Raw genomic sequence first — 20,798 nt, forward strand, 5'->3', positions numbered from 1 at the left:
TGGGAGAGACTGAAAAGAGACACCATGAAGAAAACCAAGGAAAATGGAGGAAAAGGAGTGCCGGACCTCCATCTCTTCTTGGGGAGCCAATATGTAGCCCTGCACCTGAGAAATGCGCTTGAACCATCAAGTGCCCAGAAGAGTCAAGCAATGACACGTTTCTGGATGGGTTCATACCTCCGGAAACTAAAATTAATACCGACTGATCATAAAATCCCTGTGTCTTTTAATCTGCCACCATTTTATTCTTTTATCAGGAATTTTTTAAGAAAGTTTGAGTTGGAAAAAGAAGAGTGTCATGTTTTAAAAAATCACAGATCTCTTATCTCTGTTGTGCAGAAGCGGGAAGCAGTGAGTCCAGTTCCCGGCCTCGCATTTGGTGAGCCCACAACGGTTTGGCGCAATGTCAACCATCCTGCCCTCTCAAACAGACTTCGGGACCTGTCATGGATGGTGGCCCATGAAATTCTCCCGGTGAGGTCCGTTATGCACTCCCGAGGAATGTCAGCGTCTTCAAATTGCCCCCGACCTGGTTGTGGCGCCCACGAGTCGGTGAGGCACCTCCTCTGGGAGTGCAGTGCTGCTGTAGACCTGTGGGCGACAGCCGGCCACCTACAATTCCCGGACTTGCCAGCAAGGGAGGCATTAAACGCACAGCTTGTGCTCTATGGGGTGAGCCAGTTGGAAAACACTAAAGAACACTTTGAAAAGCAGTGGCTCACCCTCGCCGCCATCAAAGACGCCATCTGGACCTCCAGAAACTTGCTGGTAAGGAGACACAGACAGACCCCCCCTGTGGCTGTGCTCCGAATGGCCGCAGCTACCCTGACAGCTGCTGGCGGCAGGCCAAGGACGCAGCCACCAAGAAGAGTCGTCTGTGCCCACCCGGAGGAGGGAACCGAAGCTACACATAAAAGGTCTTGGCAGCGACGGTCTGGTTCACCGGGAGAGACTGCTGAAAAGGAACAAGAGGGGTGAGGAACTCCTATGGGCGCCCTGAGAGGACCGGAGGAATGCTGTTTGAAAGGGTAGGATGAGGTCCCAATTACTAAGGACACTACGCTTCTGTACAACAGGCTCGATATGTTCTATCTAATCTGTCTTTTAAATTTCAGTATATTATGCATAGTTTACCTGGTATTATTAAGGTTAACATGATGACTTTTAAGCTAACAAGGATATTGTTTGAACATGTTGTTTTGTGAATAGAGCTGTGCTCCATATTGGAGAGATGTGACTAACATTTGTCCATTGTAACAATAAAACTTGTTCAAAAGAAAAATCTGTTCTTATCAGTTTAATATCTGATACGTCTCCTATCTGGGGACTATATATTAAATTGATTTTTGGAACTGGGAGATGGAAAAGGGGCTTGCTCCGTCCACTCCATGCATCGACCTGGTATTGCAGTATCTCCAGGAATGGTGCACCCCCTCTGCTGGTTAACAACAAGCATTAAACTTGGTCTGATGTTTCACGGTGGTGTTTCGGTCTTTGCAGCCAATACTCATGATTACGAATGCCCCATGTCGCAGTATCCTAAGAAGTGAAGGCAAGACTTCTGATGTTGAAAGTTTGCAATATCATTTCAGAAGGATATAGTTTAGTATTTTATTTTAATCTTTTTCCCTTTCAAGATAGAAAAACAATTAAAAGAATACAAAGTCATAGTTTTATCAAGAAAGACCTTTGTTTCCCACCATAAGAAAACATTGTCTTGCTCTGCCCACGCTACTCCAAAAAGAGCTAAAGTAAACAAGGATATTTGTCATACTTCAAATTTTATTAAAATGCTGTTACACCACTCGATGTCAGCAGCGTAAAATTATGTTCCTGACCACACAAAGAAACAGGAAGTGAAGCATGGGGGCTGGGACAATTCCCGCTTTGAATTCTTGGTAGAAGTGAAGCAAGGCATGATGGGAATGTTTTTGCAGATTCATTTTACCTCATTCCTAATGGTTTAGGTAATGTACTGACTGAACGATACTATTCAACCCTTCTGCCTCTTGCGGTATTTTGACCAAAAAATGGACACAATCTTTTCTGAATATTTTCTCACTTTCAAAATGTTCAGTGGCACCAGACAAATCCATACATATATAGTTTCTATCCATCTATCTATCTATCTCTCTCTTTATCTATCTCTCTCTCTCTATCTTCCATACATATATAGTTTCTATCCATCTATCTATCTATCTCTTTATCTCTCTCTCTCTCTCTATCTATCGATCTATCTATCTATCTATCTATCTATCTATCTATCTATCTATCTATCTATCTATCTATCTATCTATCTATCTATCTATCTATCTATCTATCTCTTTATCTCTCTCTCTCTATCTATCTATCTATCTATCTATCTATCTATCTATCTATCTATCTATCTATCTATCTATCTATCTCTTTATCTCTCTCTCTCTATCTATCTATCTATCTATCTATCTATCTATCTATCTATCTATCTATCTATCTATCTATCTATCTATCTATCTATCTATCTATCTATCTATCTATCCATCTATCCATCTATCTATCTATCCATCCTATCTATCTATCCATCCTATCTGATCACAACAAACTCTGACAACTAGTCCAGGTGGTCAACAGTCTCTTTGCCGTGGTTGTAGTTGATATAATTAAAAAAATATTTTTGGCTTTCTTTTCCTTCAAAATTCCCTGAACCATTCAGTCAACAAGTGCGTTTTGTTAAAGTTCTCACTGCACGTCTTCACGTCTGCAGGCGCAGGCTGTGAGCCTCGGCTGGATTGGGCAGCGTCTTCGGAGTCCACCGTCGTCACAACGGTCGGCCGCCCCCGACAGCGGAGCTCCTCCCCGACGTTCGGCAGCAGTTGCACTCGCTCACTCGCCGGCGGAGAACCTCCAGTAACCGCGGCAACGTTGGCCAGAACATTTTATTATTTAACTAATTCGGGGGCTCAACTCATTAATAACCAATTGTTTGTCATTAATAGTCAATTGTTAATAAATTCTAATGTTCATTTGGTTCCCTCTCGCTCTCTCTACACATCATTTGAATTTGGTACAAATAATGAAGTAGTTAAGACATCCGCCAAACCCCTAAAGTGAAATTCCTCTAAGCTCCAGCACAACCGCACGTATTCCTTTGCACACGTGCACGGCTGGCGCGTGTGAACGTATGTGCGTGTACTTACACACGTCTGAAAAGGCACAGCAAAAGGCAAAGCAAAATTTAGCAAATGGCAGCCAATGTCACCCCGGAAGCAGAAACGCTACTGGGATGACCCCAGCATAATCAGAAGGTTCTTATCTTGGCGCCACCTGGAGGATTAGGGCTGTTCACACTCTCAACACTAATTTTATACTTTGGCTGCGTAGTGCACTCGTCACACAATAGTTTCATTCGGTAATCATTGAAAAATGCACGAAAACACATCAGGTTTACAATGCATCAAAAATCATGATTTAGAATGGGACTCATAAACTCTCACTGCACAGTATAAGTCTGTGGGCTGATGTAAGCAGACACACGTACACAGCCTGAAAGTCTTGAGTGCGCGTGAACGTCCGTGCATGTGCACGTGCACGCACGCACATGCACGCGCACACTTTCATATCCACACATGAACATTTGATAAGTACTCTTACTTCACTAAAACACTCTTTGTCATAACTGTCCCATTCATCTCACAAACACACACGCACACACACGCTCACGCGCTCGCGCACGCACGCACGCGCGTACGTTTCTTGTCAATCACAATACAGCTTTTTCTGCATGGAGCGCCACTCCCACAGCGCATACACCAGCCAAAGTAATGAGATCTCATTTGCATACAGCATTTTCATTTTCCAATATGAGCGCGCGTTTTCACTTGCACACGCGCGCACGGCTGAGGCACGTGTACGTGAGTGTATATTCCTGTATGTGCACGCACGCACACACACAACAAATCGACTCACGCAAACTCATGCCACAAGCACATACGTCATCTCGAAGCAAAATCATTAGTTGTCCTTTAGCGCCACATGGTGGATTAAGGCTGTTAACACTCTAAACTCCAATTTTCGATTTTCACGGTTTAGTAGACCCGTCACACAATGTACTCATCGGGTATTCATTGAAAATGCACGAAAACACACCAGGTTTACAGTAAGTCCAAAATCATGCTGTATAATGGGAGTCAATGGGACAAAAAATGGCAAAATACGTCCTGCGTAGTTAAAACAATGAAACCAGCTAACTCATGCAGGACTCATTTTAAAAATGACAGCATGGTGCCATTTTGAACTTCGGCATGTTCTGACCATCTGGGTGAAAGTTCAGCTCCCTCGTGTTATTTTTTTTATGCTTTGGCTTTGATGTAAAATTCTTTGATCTGAAATATCCAAGAAATGGTCAAATACCGCAGGAGGGTTAAACCGGTGGAAGAGTGAGGCATCATCCAGTGTGAATGTGTGCGTATGTGTCGACACGTGTCTCGCAGATGAGCCGTGACTGAAGAAGCTGTGTGTGCGAAAGAGGTTGTCCTTGGTGAGTAGGACAACTCATACTTACCTGGCAGGGGAGATACCATGATCAAGAAGGTGGTTCACCCAGGGTGAGGCTCAGCCATTGCACTCTGGCTGTGCTGACCTCTGCGAATTCCCCAAATGTGGGAATCTCGACTGCACAATTTCTGGTAGTGGGGGACTGCGTTCGCGCTATCCCCTGATAACTTTGTCAAAATCAACACACCTGTCAATTTCTTCTTCATGATGCGCATCGTAGGATGCATCTGTCACATAGTAATTGTGGCATAACCATTTTGTCAAACGGACCCTCAGGCCCCGCCGGATGCCCATTTTTTGGGCCGGGGGGTGGTTGGTGTCGGCTGACAAATTTTTAAAAAATAGCTGGACTAAGCAAGTGGCTTTTAGTCGGGCCCACTAATCGGCCCTCATGGGTGTGACGTGCTCGCGGGGCGGCGGAATTTAATCTCAGCCTACTCGGTGAAAGGCTTCTTTTTAGGCTTCTTTCTACTCCCGCGTCGACGCGAGCGACAACTGATGTTATAGGGATTGTGGTATTGCCCCTCAGCACCCCCCGCCTCCTCTTGTAATAGTATGCCCCAGTTGTAGGTGGGAGGCGCGGGTTACGTGATGTGAAAATAAGGAAACACAAACACGCTTGAACGCACGTTGTTGTTGCACGTCTCTTCTTACACAAACAAATGCCACATTGATTAACATGACTAACGCATTGTGAAATACGCCATAGCCAAGCAGCTGTGTATAGTGGTTTGCTGGAATGCTTTTATTTTGAAGGAGGGGACGTGTGTAAGATAAATCAGTAACTTGACTACGACTTCTGGCTGCTGTTTGACCCAAATAATTATACGATAAATCGAGCCCGGGGCTCGCAATGCAAGTAAGCACACGCACGTTGGCTAAGTACTACTGGCGAGATTGAAGCGTGTCCACAGCGGGTTCAAATTGTAAATTAGTCAGCTAATGATCTTTAAAAAGCCTCTGCCGTTAGAGCATTTCTCCCGCGGAGATGTCAATTGTGGATGCTTTGTTTTTTGGTCGCAGGGCGGAACGGGGCCGACAATGTTTATGAATATGGCCGAGGGGTCGCGGCCGTAAGGGTACCCAAGTCAAGGGTGGAGGGTCGCGGCCGGACAGACAAAAAATGGTCTAATGCCCAGCTCTGGTAAACTCTCAATACGCATTTGTGGATGCTCAATAGGCATTTGTGACTGTGTTTACGGATATGATTTTTTTGACACATTTGTGGATTGAAATGCGCATTTGTAAATGGTTTTGCTTCAATAATGACCCCATAGATTGGCCAGTACCATTCAAACCCGAGCATCGACAATTCTGGTTGGCTAATACGTCTATCACTCAAACACCAAAGGGGAGGAAAAAAATACATTTTTGAATATAAAATGACACTTTCTTGCGATTGGATTATTGCGCCAGGTCAAACCTCGACGTCGATTAAATTTCGATTTATCGTGCAGCCCTAAACTTATCATTGGGTTCAGCGCAAGCAAAATTAGTGTCCACCAGACATGTCCACGACACGTGTATTGCTGCTTTGCTATTGGACACTTTGGGCCACATAACCCAAAGTACCCAGCAATTGCTCAGCTTTCGTTTCATTTGCAGGCGGGCAAAAACAACACAGTTGCACTAGTCATTACCTAAAATGCGCGTAGTTGTTGTTTGGGCTGTAAATGTGTTTGTTATGGCTATTTGACGTTTGTCACCGTCACTGTAGCTCATCCGGTCGGGAATGAAGTGGACCCCTGTGCCGATATGTAGTTATCGCTTCTCGGCCTTTTGGCTAAGATCAAGTGTAGTATCTGTTCTTATCAGTTTAATATCTGATACGTCTCCTATCTGGGGACTATATATTAAATTGATTTTTGGAACTGGGAGATGGAAAAGGGGCTTGCTCCGTCCACTCCATGCATCGACCTGGTATTGCAGTATCTCCAGGAATGGTGCACCCCCTCTGCTGGTTAACAACAAGCATTAAACTTGGTCTGATGTTTCACGGTGGTGTTTCGGTCTTTGCAGCCAATACTCATGATTACGAATGCCCCATGTCGCAGTATCCTAAGAAGTGAAGGCAAGACTTCTGATGTTGAAAGTTTGCAATATCATTTCAGAAGGATATAGTTTAGTATTTTATTTTAATCTTTTTCCCTTTCAAGATAGAAAAACAATTAAAAGAATACAAAGTCATAGTTTTATCAAGAAAGACCTTTGTTTCCCACCATAAGAAAACATTGTCTTGCTCTGCCCACGCTACTCCAAAAAGAGCTAAAGTAAACAAGGATATTTGTCATACTTCAAATTTTATTAAAATGCTGTTACACCACTCGATGTCAGCAGCGTAAAATTATGTTCCTGACCACACAAAGAAACAGGAAGTGAAGCATGGGGGCTGGGACAATTCCCGCTTTGAATTCTTGGTAGAAGTGAAGCAAGGCATGATGGGAATGTTTTTGCAGATTCATTTTACCTCATTCCTAATGGTTTAGGTAATGTACTGACTGAACGATACTATTCAACCCTTCTGCCTCTTGCGGTATTTTGACCAAAAAATGGACACAATCTTTTCTGAATATTTTCTCACTTTCAAAATGTTCAGTGGCACCAGACAAATCCATACATATATAGTTTCTATCCATCTATCTATCTATCTCTCTCTTTATCTATCTCTCTCTCTCTATCTTCCATACATATATAGTTTCTATCCATCTATCTATCTATCTCTTTATCTCTCTCTCTCTCTATCTATCTATCTATCTATCTATCTATCTATCTATCTATCTATCTATCTATCTATCTATCTATCTATCTATCTATCTATCTATCTATCTATCTATCTATCCATCTATCTATCTATCTCTTTATCTCTCTCTCTCTATCGATCTATCGATCTATCGATCTATCGATCTATCTATCTATCTATCTATCTATCTATCTATCCATCTATCTATCTATCTCTTTATCTCTCTCTCTCTATCGATCTATCGATCTATCTATCTATCTATCTATCTATCTATCTATCTATCTATCTATCTATCTATCTATCTATCCATCTATCTATCTATCTCTTTATCTCTCTCTCTCTATCGATCTATCTATCTATCTATCTATCTATCTATCTATCTATCTATCTATCTATCTATCTATCTATCTATCTATCTATCTATCTATCTATCTATCTATCTATCTATCTATCTATCCATCCTATCTATCTATCCATCCTATCTGATCACAACAAACTCTGACAACTAGTCCAGGTGGTCAACAGTCTCTTTGCCGTGGTTGTAGTTGATATAATTAAAAAAATATTTTTGGCTTTCTTTTCCTTCAAAATTCCCTGAACCATTCAGTCAACAAGTGCGTTTTGTTAAAGTTCTCACTGCACGTCTTCACGTCTGCAGGCGCAGGCTGTGAGCCTCGGCTGGATTGGGCAGCGTCTTCGGAGTCCACCGTCGTCACAACGGTCGGCCGCCCCCGACAGCGGAGCTCCTCCCCGACGTTCGGCAGCAGTTGCACTCGCTCACTCGCCGGCGGAGAACCTCCAGTAACCGCGGCAACGTTGGCCAGAACATTTTATTATTTAACTAATTCGGGGGCTCAACTCATTAATAACCAATTGTTTGTCATTAATAGTCAATTGTTAATAAATTCTAATGTTCATTTGGTTCCCTCTCGCTCTCTCTACACATCATTTGAATTTGGTACAAATAATGAAGTAGTTAAGACATCCGCCAAACCCCTAAAGTGAAATTCCTCTAAGCTCCAGCACAACCGCACGTATTCCTTTGCACACGTGCACGGCTGGCGCGTGTGAACGTATGTGCGTGTACTTACACACGTCTGAAAAGGCACAGCAAAAGGCAAAGCAAAATTTGGCAAATGGCAGCCAATGTCACCCCGGAAGCAGAAACGCTACTGGGATGACCCCAGCATAATTAGAAGGTTCTTATCTTGGCGCCACCTGGAGGATTAGGGCTGTTCACACTCTCAACACTAATTTTATACTTTGGCTGCGTAGTGCACTCGTCACACAATAGTTTCATTCGGTAATCATTGAAAAATGCACGAAAACACATCAGGTTTACAATGCATCAAAAATCATGATTTAGAATGGGACTCTAGGCGGCACGGTGGTCGACTGGTTAGCACGTCCGCCTCACAGTTCAGAGGTCGTGGGTTCGATCCCGGCTCCGGCCTCCCTGTGTGGAGTTTGCATGTTCTCCCCGTAACTGCGTGGGTTTTCTCCGGGCACTCCGGTTTCCTCCCACATTCCAAAAACATGCATGGTAAGTTGATTGGACTGTCTAAATTGCCCCTAGGTGTGATTGTGAGTGCGGATGTTTGTCTCTGTGTGCCCTGCGATTGGCTGGCAACCTGTTCAGGGTGTCCCCCGCCTACTGCCCAAAGACAGCTGGGATAGGCTCCAGCACGCCCCGCGACCCTTGTGAGGAGAAGCGGTACAGATAATGGATGGATGGATAGAATGGGACTCATAAACTCTCACTGCACAGTATAAGTCTGTGGGCTGATGTAAGCAGACACACGTACACAGCCTGAAAGTCTTGAGTGCGCGTGAACGTCCGTGCATGTGCACGTGCACGCACGCACATGCACGCGCATACATTCATATCCACACATGAACATTTGGTAAGTACTCTTACTTCACTAAAATACTCTTTGTCATAACTGTCCCATTCATCTCACAAACACACACGCACACACGCACACACACGCTCACGCGCTCGCGCACGCACGCATGCACATACGTTTCTTGTCAATCACAATACAGCTTTTTATGCATGGAGCGCCACTCCCACAGCGCATACATCAGCGAAAGCAATGAGATTTGCATACAGCATTTTCATTTTCCAATATGAGCGCGCGTTTTCACTTGCACACGCGCGCACGGCTGAGGCACGTGTACGTGAGTGTATATTCCTGTATGTGCACGCACGCACACACACAACAAATCGACTCACGCAAACTCATGCCACAAGCACATACGTCATCTCGAAGCAAAATCATTAGTTGTCCTTTAGCGCCACATGGTGGATTAAGGCTGTTAACACTCTAAACTCCAATTTTCGATTTTCACGGTTTAGTAGACCCGTCACACAATGTACTCATCGGGTATTCATTGAAAATGCACGAAAACACACCAGGTTTACAGTAAGTCCAAAATCATGCTGTATAATGGGAGTCAATGGGACAAAAAATGGCAAAATACGTCCTGCGTAGTTAAAACAATGAAACCAGCTAACTCATGCAGGACTCATTTTAAAAATGACAGCATGGTGCCATTTTGAACTTTGGCATGTTCTGACCATCTGGGTGAAAGTTCAGCTCCCTCGTGTTATTTTTTTTATGCTTTGGCTTTGATGTAAAATTCTTTGATCTGAAATATCCAAGAAATGGTCAAATACCGCAGGAGGGTTAAACCGGTGGAAGAGTGAGGCATCATCCAGTGTGAATGTGTGCGTATGTGTCGACACGTGTCTCGCAGATGAGCCGTGACTGAAGAAGCTGTGTGTGCGAAAGAGGTTGTCCTTGGTGAGTAGGACAACTCATACTTACCTGGCAGGGGAGATACCATGATCAAGAAGGTGGTTCACCCAGGGTGAGGCTCAGCCATTGCACTCTGGCTGTGCTGACCTCTGCGAATTCCCCAAATGTGGGAATCTCGACTGCACAATTTCTGGTAGTGGGGGACTGCGTTCGCGCTATCCCCTGATAACTTTGTCAAAATCAACACACCTGTCAATTTCTTCTTCTTCTTCTTCTTCTTCTTCATGATGAGCATCGTAGGATACATCTGTCAGATAGTAATTGTGGCATAACCATTTTGTCAAACGGACCCTCAGGCCCTGCCGGATGCCCATTTTTTGGGCCGGGGGGTGGTTGGTGTCGGCTGACAAATTTTTAAAAAATAGCTGGACTAAGCAAGTGGCTTTTAGTCAGGCCCACTAATCGGCCCTCATGGGTGCGACGTGCTCGCGGGGCGGCGGAATTTAATCTCAGCCTACTCGGTGAAAGGCTTCTTTTTAGGCTTCTTTCTACTCCCGCGTCGACGCGAGCGACAACTGATGTTATAGGGATTGTGGTATTGCCCCTCAGCACCCCCCGCCTCCTCTTGTAATAGTATGCCCCAGTTGTAGGTGGGAGGCGCGGGTTACGTGATGTGAAAATAAGGAAACACAAACACGCTTGAACGCACGTTGTTGTTGCACGTCTCTTCTTACACAAACAAATGCCACATTGATTAACATGACTAACGCATTGTGAAATACGCCATAGCCAAGCAGCTGTGTATAGTGGTTTGCTGGAATGCTTTTATTTTGAAGGAGGGGACGTGTGGAAGATAAATAAGTAACTTGACTACGACTTCTGGCTGCTGTTTGACCCAAATAATTATACGATAAATCGAGCCCGGGGCTCGCAATGCAAGTAAGCACACGCACGTTGGCTAAGTACTACTGGCGAGATTGAAGCGTGTCCACAGCGGGTTCAAATTGTAAATTAGTCAGCTAATGATCTTTAAAAAGCCTCTGCCGTTAGAGCATTTCTCCCGCGGAGATGTCAATTGTGGATGCTTTGTTTTTTGGTCGGAGGGCGGAACGGGGCCGACAATGTTTATGAATATGGCCGAGGGGTCGCGGCCGTAAGGGTACCCAAGTCAAGGGTGGAGGGTCGCGGCCGGACAGACAAAAAATGGTCTAATGCCCAGCTCTGGTAAACTCTCAATACGCATTTGTGGATGCTCAATAGGCATTTGTGACTGTGTTTACGGATATGATTTTTTTGACACATTTGTGGATTGAAATGCGCATTTGTAAATGGTTTTGCTTCAATAATGACCCCATAGATTGGCCAGTACCATTCAAACCCGAGCATCGACAATTCTGGTTGGCTAATACGTCTATCACTCAAACACCAAAGGGGAGGAAAAAAATACATTTTTGAATATAAAATGACACTTTCTTGCGATTGGATTATTGCGCCAGGTCAAACCTCGACGTCGATTAAATTTCGATTTATCGTGCAGCCCTAAACTTATCATTGGGTTCAGCGCAAGCAAAATTAGTGTCCACCAGACATGTCCACGACACGTGTATTGCTGCTTTGCTATTGGACACTTTGGGCCACATAACCCAAAGTACCCAGCAATTGCTCAGCTTTCGTTTCATTTGCAGGCGGGCAAAAACAACACAGTTGCACTAGTCATTACCTAAAATGCGCGTAGTTGTTGTTTGGGCTGTAAATGTGTTTGTTATGGCTATTTGACGTTTGTCACCGTCACTGTAGCTCATCCGGTCAGGAATGAAGTGGACCCCTGTGCCGATATGTAGTTATCGCTTCTCGGCCTTTTGGCTAAGATCAAGTGTAGTATCTGTTCTTATCAGTTTAATATCTGATACGTCTCCTATCTGGGGACTATATATTAAATTGATTTTTGGAACTGGGAGATGGAAAAGGGGCTTGCTCCGTCCACTCCATGCATCGACCTGGTATTGCAGTATCTCCAGGAATGGTGCACCCCCTCTGCTGGTTAACAACAAGCATTAAACTTGGTCTGACGTTTCACGGTGGTGTTTCGGTCTTTGCAGCCAATACTCATGATTACGAATGCCCCATGTCGCAGTATCCTAAGAAGTGAAGGCAAGACTTCTGATGTTGAAAGTTTGCGTTATCATTTCAGAAGGATATAGTTTAGTATTTTATTTTAATCTTTTTCCCTTTCAAGATAGAAAAACAATTAAAAGAATACAAAGTCATAGTTTTATCAAGAAAGACCTTTGTTTCCCACCATAAGAAAACATTGTCTTGCTCTGCCCACGCTACTTCAAAAAGAGCTAAAGTAAACAAGGATATTTGTCATACTTCAAATTTTATTAAAATGCTGTTACACCACTCGATGTCAGCAGCGTAAATTTATGTTCCTGACCACACAAAGAAACAGGAAGTGAAGCATGGGGGCTGGGACAATTCCTGCTTTGAATTCTTGGTAGAAGTGAAGCAAGGCATGATGGGAATGTTTTTGCAGATTCATTTTACCTCATTCCTAATGGTTTAGGTAATGTACTGACTGAACGATACTATTCAACCTTTCTGCCTCTTGCGGTATTTTGACCAAAAAATGGACACAATCATTTCTGAATATTTTCTCACTTTCAAAATGTTCAGTGGCACCAGACAAATCCATACATATATAGTTTCCATCCATCTATCTATCTATCTCTCTCTTTATCTATCTATCTCTCTCTCTCTCTCTCTCTATCTTCCATATATATATAGTTTCTATCCATCTATCCATCTATCCATCTATCCATCCATCCATCCATCCATCCATCCATCCATCCTATCTAATCACAACAAACTCTGACAACTAGTCCAGGTGGTCAACAGTCTCTTTGCCGTGGTTGTAGTTGATATAATTAAAAAAATATTTTTGGCTTTCTTTTTCTTCAAAATACCCTGAACCATTCAGTCAACAAGTGTGTTTTGTTAAAGTTCTCACTGCACGTCTTCACGTCTGCAGGCGCAGGCTGTGAGCCTCGGCTGGATTGGGCAGCGTCTTCGGAGTCCACCGTCGTCACAACGGTCGGCCGCCCCCGACAGCGGAGCTCCTCCCCGACGTTCGGCAGCAGTTGCACTCGCTCACTCGCCGGCGGAGAACCTCCAGTAACCGCGGCAACGTTGGCCAGAACATTTTATTATTTAACTAATTCGGGGGCTCAACTCATTAATAACCAATTGTTTGTCATTAATAGTCAATTGTTAATAAATTCTAATGTTCATTTGGTTCCCTCTCGCTCTCTCTACACATCATTTGAATTTGGTACAAATAATGAAGTAGTTAAGACATCCGCCAAACCCCTAAAGTGAAATTCCTCTAAGCTCCAGCACAACCGCACGTATTCCTTTGCACACGTGCACGGCTGGCGCGTGTGAACGTATGTGCGTGTACTTACACACGTCTGAAAAGGCACAGCAAAAGGCAAAGCAAAATTTAGCAAATGGCAGCCAATGTCACCCCGGAAGCAGAAACGCTACTGGGATGACCCCAGCATAATCAGAAGGTTCTTATCTTGGCGCCACCTGGAGGATTAGGGCTGTTCACACTCTCAACACTAATTTTATACTTTGGCTGCGTAGTGCACTCGTCACACAATAGTTTCATTCGGTAATCATTGAAAAATGCACGAAAACACATCAGGTTTACAATGCATCAAAAATCATGATTTAGAATGGGACTCAAACTCTCACTGCACAGTATAAGTCTGTGGGCTGATTTAAGCAGACACACGTACACAGCCTGAAAGTCTTGAGTGCGCGTGAACGTCCGTGCATGTGCACGTGCACGCACGCACATGCACGCGCACACATTCATATCCACACATGAACATTTGATAAGTACTCTTACTTCACTAAAACACTCTTTGTCATAACTGTCCCATTCATCTCACAAACACACACGCACGCACGCACACACGCACACACACGCTCACGCGCTCGCGCAAGCACGCACGCACGTACGCACGTACGTTTCTTGTCAATCACAATACAGCTTTTTATGCATGGAGCGCCACTCCCACAGCGCATACATCAGCAAAAGCAATGAGATTTGCATACAGCATTTTCATTTTCCAATATGAGCGCGCGTTTTCACTTGCACACGCGCGCACGGCTGAGGCACGTGTACGTGAGTGTATATTCCTGTATGTGCACGCACGCACAAACACAACAAATAGACTAACGCGAACTCATGCCACAAGCACATACGTCATCTCGAAGCAAAATCATTAGTTGTTCTTTAGCGCCAAATGGTGGATTAGGGCTGTTAACACTCTAAACTCCAATTTTCGATTTTCACGGTTTAGTAGACCCGTCACACAATGTACTCATCGGGTATTCATTGAAAATGCACGAAAACACACCAGGTTTACAGTAAGTCCAAAGTCATGCTGTATAATGGGAGTCAATGGGACAAAAAATGGCAAAATACGTCCTGCGTAGTTAAAACAATGAAACCAGCTAACTCATGCAGGACTCATTTTAAAAATGACAGCATGGTGCCATTTTGAACTTCGGCATGTTCTGACCATCTGGGTGAAAGTTCAGCTACCTCGTATTATTTTTTTATGCTTTGGCTTTGATGTAAAATTCTTTGATCTGAAATATCCAAGAAATGGTCAAATACCGCAGGAGGGTTAAACCGGTGGACGAGTGAGGCATCATCCAGTGTGAATGTGTGCGTATGTGTCGACACCTGTCTCGCAGATGAGCTGTGACTGAAGAAGCTGTGTGTGCGAAAGAGGTTGGCCTTGGTGAGGAGGACAACTCATACTTACCTGGAAGGGGAGATACCATGATCAAGAAGGTGGTTCACCCAGGGTGAGGCTCAGCCATTGCACTCTGGCTGTGCTGACCCCTGCGAATTCCCCAAATGTGGGAATCTCGACTGCACAATTTCTGGTAGTGGGGGACTGCGTTCGCGCTATCCCCTGATAACTTTGTCAAAATCAACACACCTGTCAGTTTCTTCATCTTCTTCTTCATGATGCGCATCGTAGGATGACGTCTGTCAGATAGTAATTGTGGCATAACCATTTTGTCAAACGGACCCTCAGGCCTCGCCGGATGCCCATTTTTTGGGCCGGGGGGTGGTTGGTGTCGGCTGACAAATTTTTAAAAAATAGCTGGACTAAGCAAGTGGCTTTTAGTCGGGCCCACTAATCGGCCCTCATGGGTGTGACGTGCTCGCGGGGCGGCGGAATTTAATCTCAGCCTACTCGGTGAAAGGCTTCTTTTTAGGCTTCTTTCTACTCCCGCGTCGACGCGAGCGACAACTGATGTTATAGGGATTGTGGTATTGCCCCTCAGCACCCCCCGCCTCCTCTTGTAATAGTATGCCCCAGTTGTAGGTGGGAGGCGCGGGTTACGTGATGAAAATAAGGAAACACAAACAAGCTTGAACGCACATTGTTGTTGCACGTCTCTTCTTACACAAACAAATGCCACATTGATTAACATGACTAACGCATTGTTAAATACGCCATAGCCAAGCAGCTGTGTATAGTGGTTTGCTGGAATGCTTTTATTTTGAAGGAGGGGAAGTGTGGAAGATAAATAAGTAACTTGATCACATTTCAATCAATCACATTTTATTTATATAGCACTTTTCATATATAAAAATGCAACTCAAAGTGCTTTAAAACATTCAAAGCAAAACATAGAATTATCTTCAATCAAAAGAAGAGATAAATTATTTAAAAGTTGTTGAAAGCCAAACTAAAAAGGTGTGTCTTGAGCTTCCTCTTAAAAATATCAACAGTCTCTGCAGACCTGACATCCTCTGGCAGGCTATTCCAAAGGTGAGGACCAAAATGGATGAATGCAGCCTCGCCATGCATTTTGGTCCTCACCCTTGGAATAAATAAAAGGCCGGCGCCAGAGGACCTCAGGATCCGCGAGGGCTGGTATGATAAAAGCAAATCAGATAAATAAGATGTCCCAAGACCATTAACACATTTATAAACTAATAAAAGTACTTTAAAATCGATCCTGAAACACACAGGGAGCCAATGCAGCAATTTAACAACTCGCGTAATGTGCTCCCGCCCTCTGGTTCTCGTCAGCACCCGAGCGGCTGAATTCTGCAGTAGTTGCAGTGGTGAAATGCTCTTTTTCGGGAGGCCAGAGAGCAGGGCATTACAGTAATCTAAACGACAGGAAATAAAGGCATGCATCAGCACTTCCGTGTTAGCCTGAGAGAGAAACGGGCGGACTCTGGCGATATTCTTAAGGTGATAAAAACCAATCTTGGTTACATTTTTAATATGAGGAATAAAACTGAGCTCAGAGTCAAAAATGACGCCAAGGTTCTTCACACAGTGTGAGGGATTAAAAATGTGTAGTTTTGGTAAAAGCTTCTCTCTCTGACCTTCGGGACCGATAACTAAAACCTCAGTCTTGTCCTGATTGAGCTGTAGGAAATTATCTGCCATCCATGACTTGATATCTAAAATGCAATTTAAAAGGGTATCAATGGGTCCTGTGTCATCAGGAGACACGGCAATATACAGCTGCGTGTCATCAGCATAGCTGTGAAAGCTGATGCCGTGTCCCCTGATGACATCCCCGAGGGGAAGCATATAAAGATTAAAAAGTAGGGGGCCTAAAATCGAACCTTGAGGAACCCCACATGTAATTTCATGAGTTTTAGAGGAACAAGTATCCATACTTACAAAGAAATATCGGTCTGTGAGATAGGAATAAAACCAGTCAAAAACAGTACCAGAGATGCCCACTAGATTTTTAAGTCTATTTAATAAAATTTGGTGATCTACTGTATCAAAAGCAGCGCTTAGATCCAGTAGCACCAAGACTGTGAGTTTTCTCACGTCTGCAGTGCACCTAATATCATTTAAGATCCTTAAAAGAGCAGTCTCCGTACTGTGGTTCATCCTAAAACCAGATTGATATTTCTCCAAAATATTATTTGTATTTAAAAAATGATTCAACTGGATGAAAACCAGTTTTTCTAAAATCTTACTTAAAAACGGTAAGTTGGATACGGGTCTGTAGTTATTAAAAACGCTCGGGTCAGAACCGCTCTTCTTCAGAAGGGGCTTCACCACCGCCGTTTTAAAGGCAGCGGGGAAGACGCCTGTCTGAAGAGAGCAATTGACTATATTTAAAATTTGTTCTTCAAAAAATCCATAAAATGTCTTAAAAAGAAATGTGGGAATTGGATCCAAAAGGCAGGTTGTTGGGTTTACCTGGGAGAAAACTCGAACAAGTGTCCTTGCATCAACCAGGGCAAAACTTTCCAGTGTTTCCTCATGTAAATATGATTGTCCGGGTTTATTAAAACTTGTGTTTTGACGGGCTAAAAGACTGGATCTTATGTCATCGATTTTACTTCTGAAGTGGTCTGCAAAGTCCTCACAGAGAGCATCTGTTGGTCTCTGTGGGGACTTATTAAAATCAGAACTAGTTAAAAGTTCAAAGGTGGAGAAGAGAACCCTGGGGTTGTTTTTATTGACTGTAATGAGGTTTGAGAAATAGGAAGATCTTGCCAGTTTTACTGTTTTATTGTAGGATTTCAGTTGTTCGCATAAAATTTCATAGTGTACTGTGAGTTTACTTTTTCTCCACCTCCTCTCTGCACTCCTGCATTTTCTCTTTGATATTTTGATAGCATTGTTTCTCCACGGGGGTACAGTCTTTGTTTTTGTTGTTTTAATTAAAAGTGGAGCTACTGAATCTAATGATGATTTAAGATGTAGGTTAAAATTGTCAACAATAAGATCACAGGGTGCAGGTAAAATGTCAGCAGGAGTGTTTTTTAAGATCTCGATAAAATTTGCAGCCACCTCAGAAGATAGGTAGCGTTTCTTCACTGTTCTGACCGGGACTGCTAGATGGTTAAAACTGGCGATGTTAAAATAGACACAGTAGTGGTCTGACACTGCCAAGTCGACAACAGAGGACACACCAGCAGACAAGCCATAGGTTATAACCAAATCCAGGGTGTGTCCTCTGTTGTGAGTTGGCTGCAAGACGTGCTGTTTAAAATCCAAGCAGTTTAAAAGGTTTGAAAAATCTCTGGATAGTGGGTCCGAGATGTTGTCCATGTGCATATTAAAATCGCCAGTTATTAATATCCTGTTATAACTGGAATATAAAATGGATAAGAATTCTGAAAATTCTGTAATAAAAGAAGTGGAATGATGGGGAGGTCTATAGACGGTAATGCAGAGAATAGGGGGACCGCTAAAAACAAAGGCATGGTGTTCAAACGATAAATAGCTGCTAAAAATGATCTCCTTTGATAAAAGAGTATTAATAAAAATTGATGCAGTCCCGCCTCCTCTTTTGCCATCCCTTGTAGAAAATAAAAAGTTAAAATTCGGTGGGCAAGCCTCGTTGAGAGCAACTGGAGCATCTGTACCAAGCCATGTCTCAGACAAAAGTATACCATGTAAATTATTGTCTAAAATCAGGTCGTTTATGGTAAAAGTTTTGTTTAAAAGGGAGCGCACGGTCAGCACGGCCAGATTAATTATTGTGCTGGACGTGGGCTCATGGTGGTACGAACGAGCAGTATTAACATATACTAGATTACCACTGTTAAAACCACGTTGTTTGTGTGTGCAAGGGAAGCGTCTGCCGGTGATGGTTTCAATGATAAATAAGTAACTTGACTACGACTTCTGGCTGCTGTTTGACCCAAATAATTATACGATAAATCGAGCCCGGGGCTCGCAATGCAAGTAAGCACACGCACGTTGGCTAAGTACTACTGGGGAGATTGAAGCATGTCCACAGCGGGTTCAAATTGTAAATTAGTCAGCTAATGATCTTTAAAAAGCCTCTGCCGTTAGAGCATTTCTCCCGCGGAGATGTCAATTGTGGATGCTTTGTTTTTTGTTCGGAGGGCGGAACGGGGCCGACAATGTTTATGAATATGGCCGAGGGGTCGCGGCCGTAAGGGTACCCAAGTCAAGGGTGGAGGGTCGCGGCCGGAGAGACAAAAAATGGTCTAATGCCCAGCTCTGGTAAACTCTCAATACGCATTTGTGGATGCTCAATAGGCATTTGTGACTTCATGTTACGCATTTGTGACATTTGTGACTCTATCTATCTATCTATCTATCCATCCTATCTATCTATCCATCCTATCTAATCACAACAAACTCTGACAACTAGTCCAGGTGGTCAACAGTCTCTTTGCCGTGGTTGTAGTTGATATAATTAAAAAAATATTTTTGGCTTTCTTTTTCTTCAAAATTCCCTGAACCATTCAGTCAACAAGTGTGTTTTGTTAAAGTTCTCACTGCACGTCTTCACGTCTGCAGGCGCAGGCTGTGAGCCTCGGCTGGATTGGGCAGCGTCTTCGGAGTCCACCGTCGTCACAACGGTCGGCCGCCCCCGACAGCAGAGCTCCTCCCCGACGTTCGGCAGCAGTTGCACTCGCTCACTCGCCGGCGGAGAACCTCCAGTAACCGCGGCAACGTTGGCCAGAACATTTTATTATTTAACTAAATCGGGGGCTCAACTCATTAATAACCAATTGTTTGTCATTAATAGTCAATTGTTAATAAATTCTAATGTTCATTTGGTTCCCTCTCGCTCTCTCTACACATCATTTGAATTTGGTACAAATAATGAAGTAGTTAAGACATCCGCCAAACCCCTAAAGTGAAATTCCTCTAAGCTCCAGCACAACCGCACGTATTCCTTTGCACACGTGCACGGCTGGCGCGTGTGAACGTATGTGCGTGTACTTACACACGTCTGAAAAGGCACAGCAAAAGGCAAAGATAAAAATTTGGCAAATGGCAGCCAATGCACCCCGGAAGCAGAAACGCTACTGGGATGACCCCAGCATAATTAGAAGGTTCTTATCTTGGCGCCACCTGGAGGATTAGGGCTGTTCACACTCTCAACACTAATTTTATACTTTGGCTGCGTAGTGCACTCGTCACACAATAGTTTCATTCGGTAATCGTTGAAAAATGCACGAAAACACATCAGGTTTACAATGCATCAAAAATCATGATTTAGAATGGGACTCATAAACTCTCACTGCACAGTATAAGTCTGTGGGCTGATGTAAGCAGACACACGTACACAGCCTGAAAGTCTTGAGTGCGCGTGAACGTCCGTGCATGTGCACGTGCACGCACGCACATGCACGCGCATACATTCATATCCACACATGAACATTTGGTAAGTACTCTTATTTCACTAAAATACTCTTTGTCATAACTGTCCCATTCATCTCACAAACACACACGCACACACGCACACACACGCTCACGCGCTCGCGCACGCACGCATGCACATACGTTTCTTGTCAATCACAATACAGCTTTTTATGCATGGAGCGCCACTCCCACAGCGCATACATCAGCGAAAGCAATGAGATTTGCATACAGCATTTTCATTTTCCAATATGAGCGCGCGTTTTCACTTGCACACGCGCGCACGGCTGAGGCACGTGTACGTGAGTGTATATTCCTGTATGTGCACGCACGCACACACACAACAAATCGACTCACGCAAACTCATGCCACAAGCACATACGTCATCTCGAAGCAAAATCATTAGTTGTCCTTTAGCGCCACATGGTGGATTAAGGCTGTTAACACTCTAAACTCCAATTTTCGATTTTCACGGTTTAGTAGACCCGTCACACAATGTACTCATCGGGTATTCATTGAAAATGCACGAAAACACACCAGGTTTACAGTAAGTCCAAA

At 43.7% G+C, this 20,798-nt stretch overlaps 6 non-coding genes across 6 annotated transcripts; all 6 read left to right on the forward strand.

Annotated features, from left to right (window-relative positions):
• Positions 1-1,250: 1,250 nt before the first annotated feature.
• LOC147145314 (U2 spliceosomal RNA) lies at positions 1,251-1,435 on the forward strand. The gene has a single exon (XR_015087632.1). It is a non-coding gene; the product is annotated as a U2 spliceosomal RNA (small nuclear RNA).
• A 3,097-nt stretch (positions 1,436-4,532) lies between these two features.
• LOC147145315 (U1 spliceosomal RNA) lies at positions 4,533-4,696 on the forward strand. Its single transcript, XR_015087634.1, has one exon. It is a non-coding gene; the product is annotated as a U1 spliceosomal RNA (small nuclear RNA).
• A 1,600-nt stretch (positions 4,697-6,296) lies between these two features.
• LOC147145316 (U2 spliceosomal RNA) lies at positions 6,297-6,487 on the forward strand. Its single transcript, XR_015087609.1, has one exon. It is a non-coding gene; the product is annotated as a U2 spliceosomal RNA (small nuclear RNA).
• Positions 6,488-10,096: 3,609 nt separating this feature from the next.
• LOC147145317 (U1 spliceosomal RNA) lies at positions 10,097-10,260 on the forward strand. Its single transcript, XR_015087643.1, has one exon. It is a non-coding gene; the product is annotated as a U1 spliceosomal RNA (small nuclear RNA).
• A 1,618-nt stretch (positions 10,261-11,878) lies between these two features.
• On the forward strand, positions 11,879-12,069 carry LOC147145318 (U2 spliceosomal RNA). The gene has a single exon (XR_015087610.1). It is a non-coding gene; the product is annotated as a U2 spliceosomal RNA (small nuclear RNA).
• A 2,802-nt stretch (positions 12,070-14,871) lies between these two features.
• LOC147145319 (U1 spliceosomal RNA) lies at positions 14,872-15,035 on the forward strand. The gene has a single exon (XR_015087698.1). It is a non-coding gene; the product is annotated as a U1 spliceosomal RNA (small nuclear RNA).
• The last annotated feature ends 5,763 nt before the right edge of the window (positions 15,036-20,798 follow it).

This window comes from Filicampus tigris, chromosome 7, assembly GCF_054856515.1.
Source record: "Filicampus tigris isolate MCC_2025a chromosome 7, RoL_Ftig_1.0, whole genome shotgun sequence".
NCBI lineage: Eukaryota > Metazoa > Chordata > Actinopteri > Syngnathiformes > Syngnathidae > Filicampus > Filicampus tigris.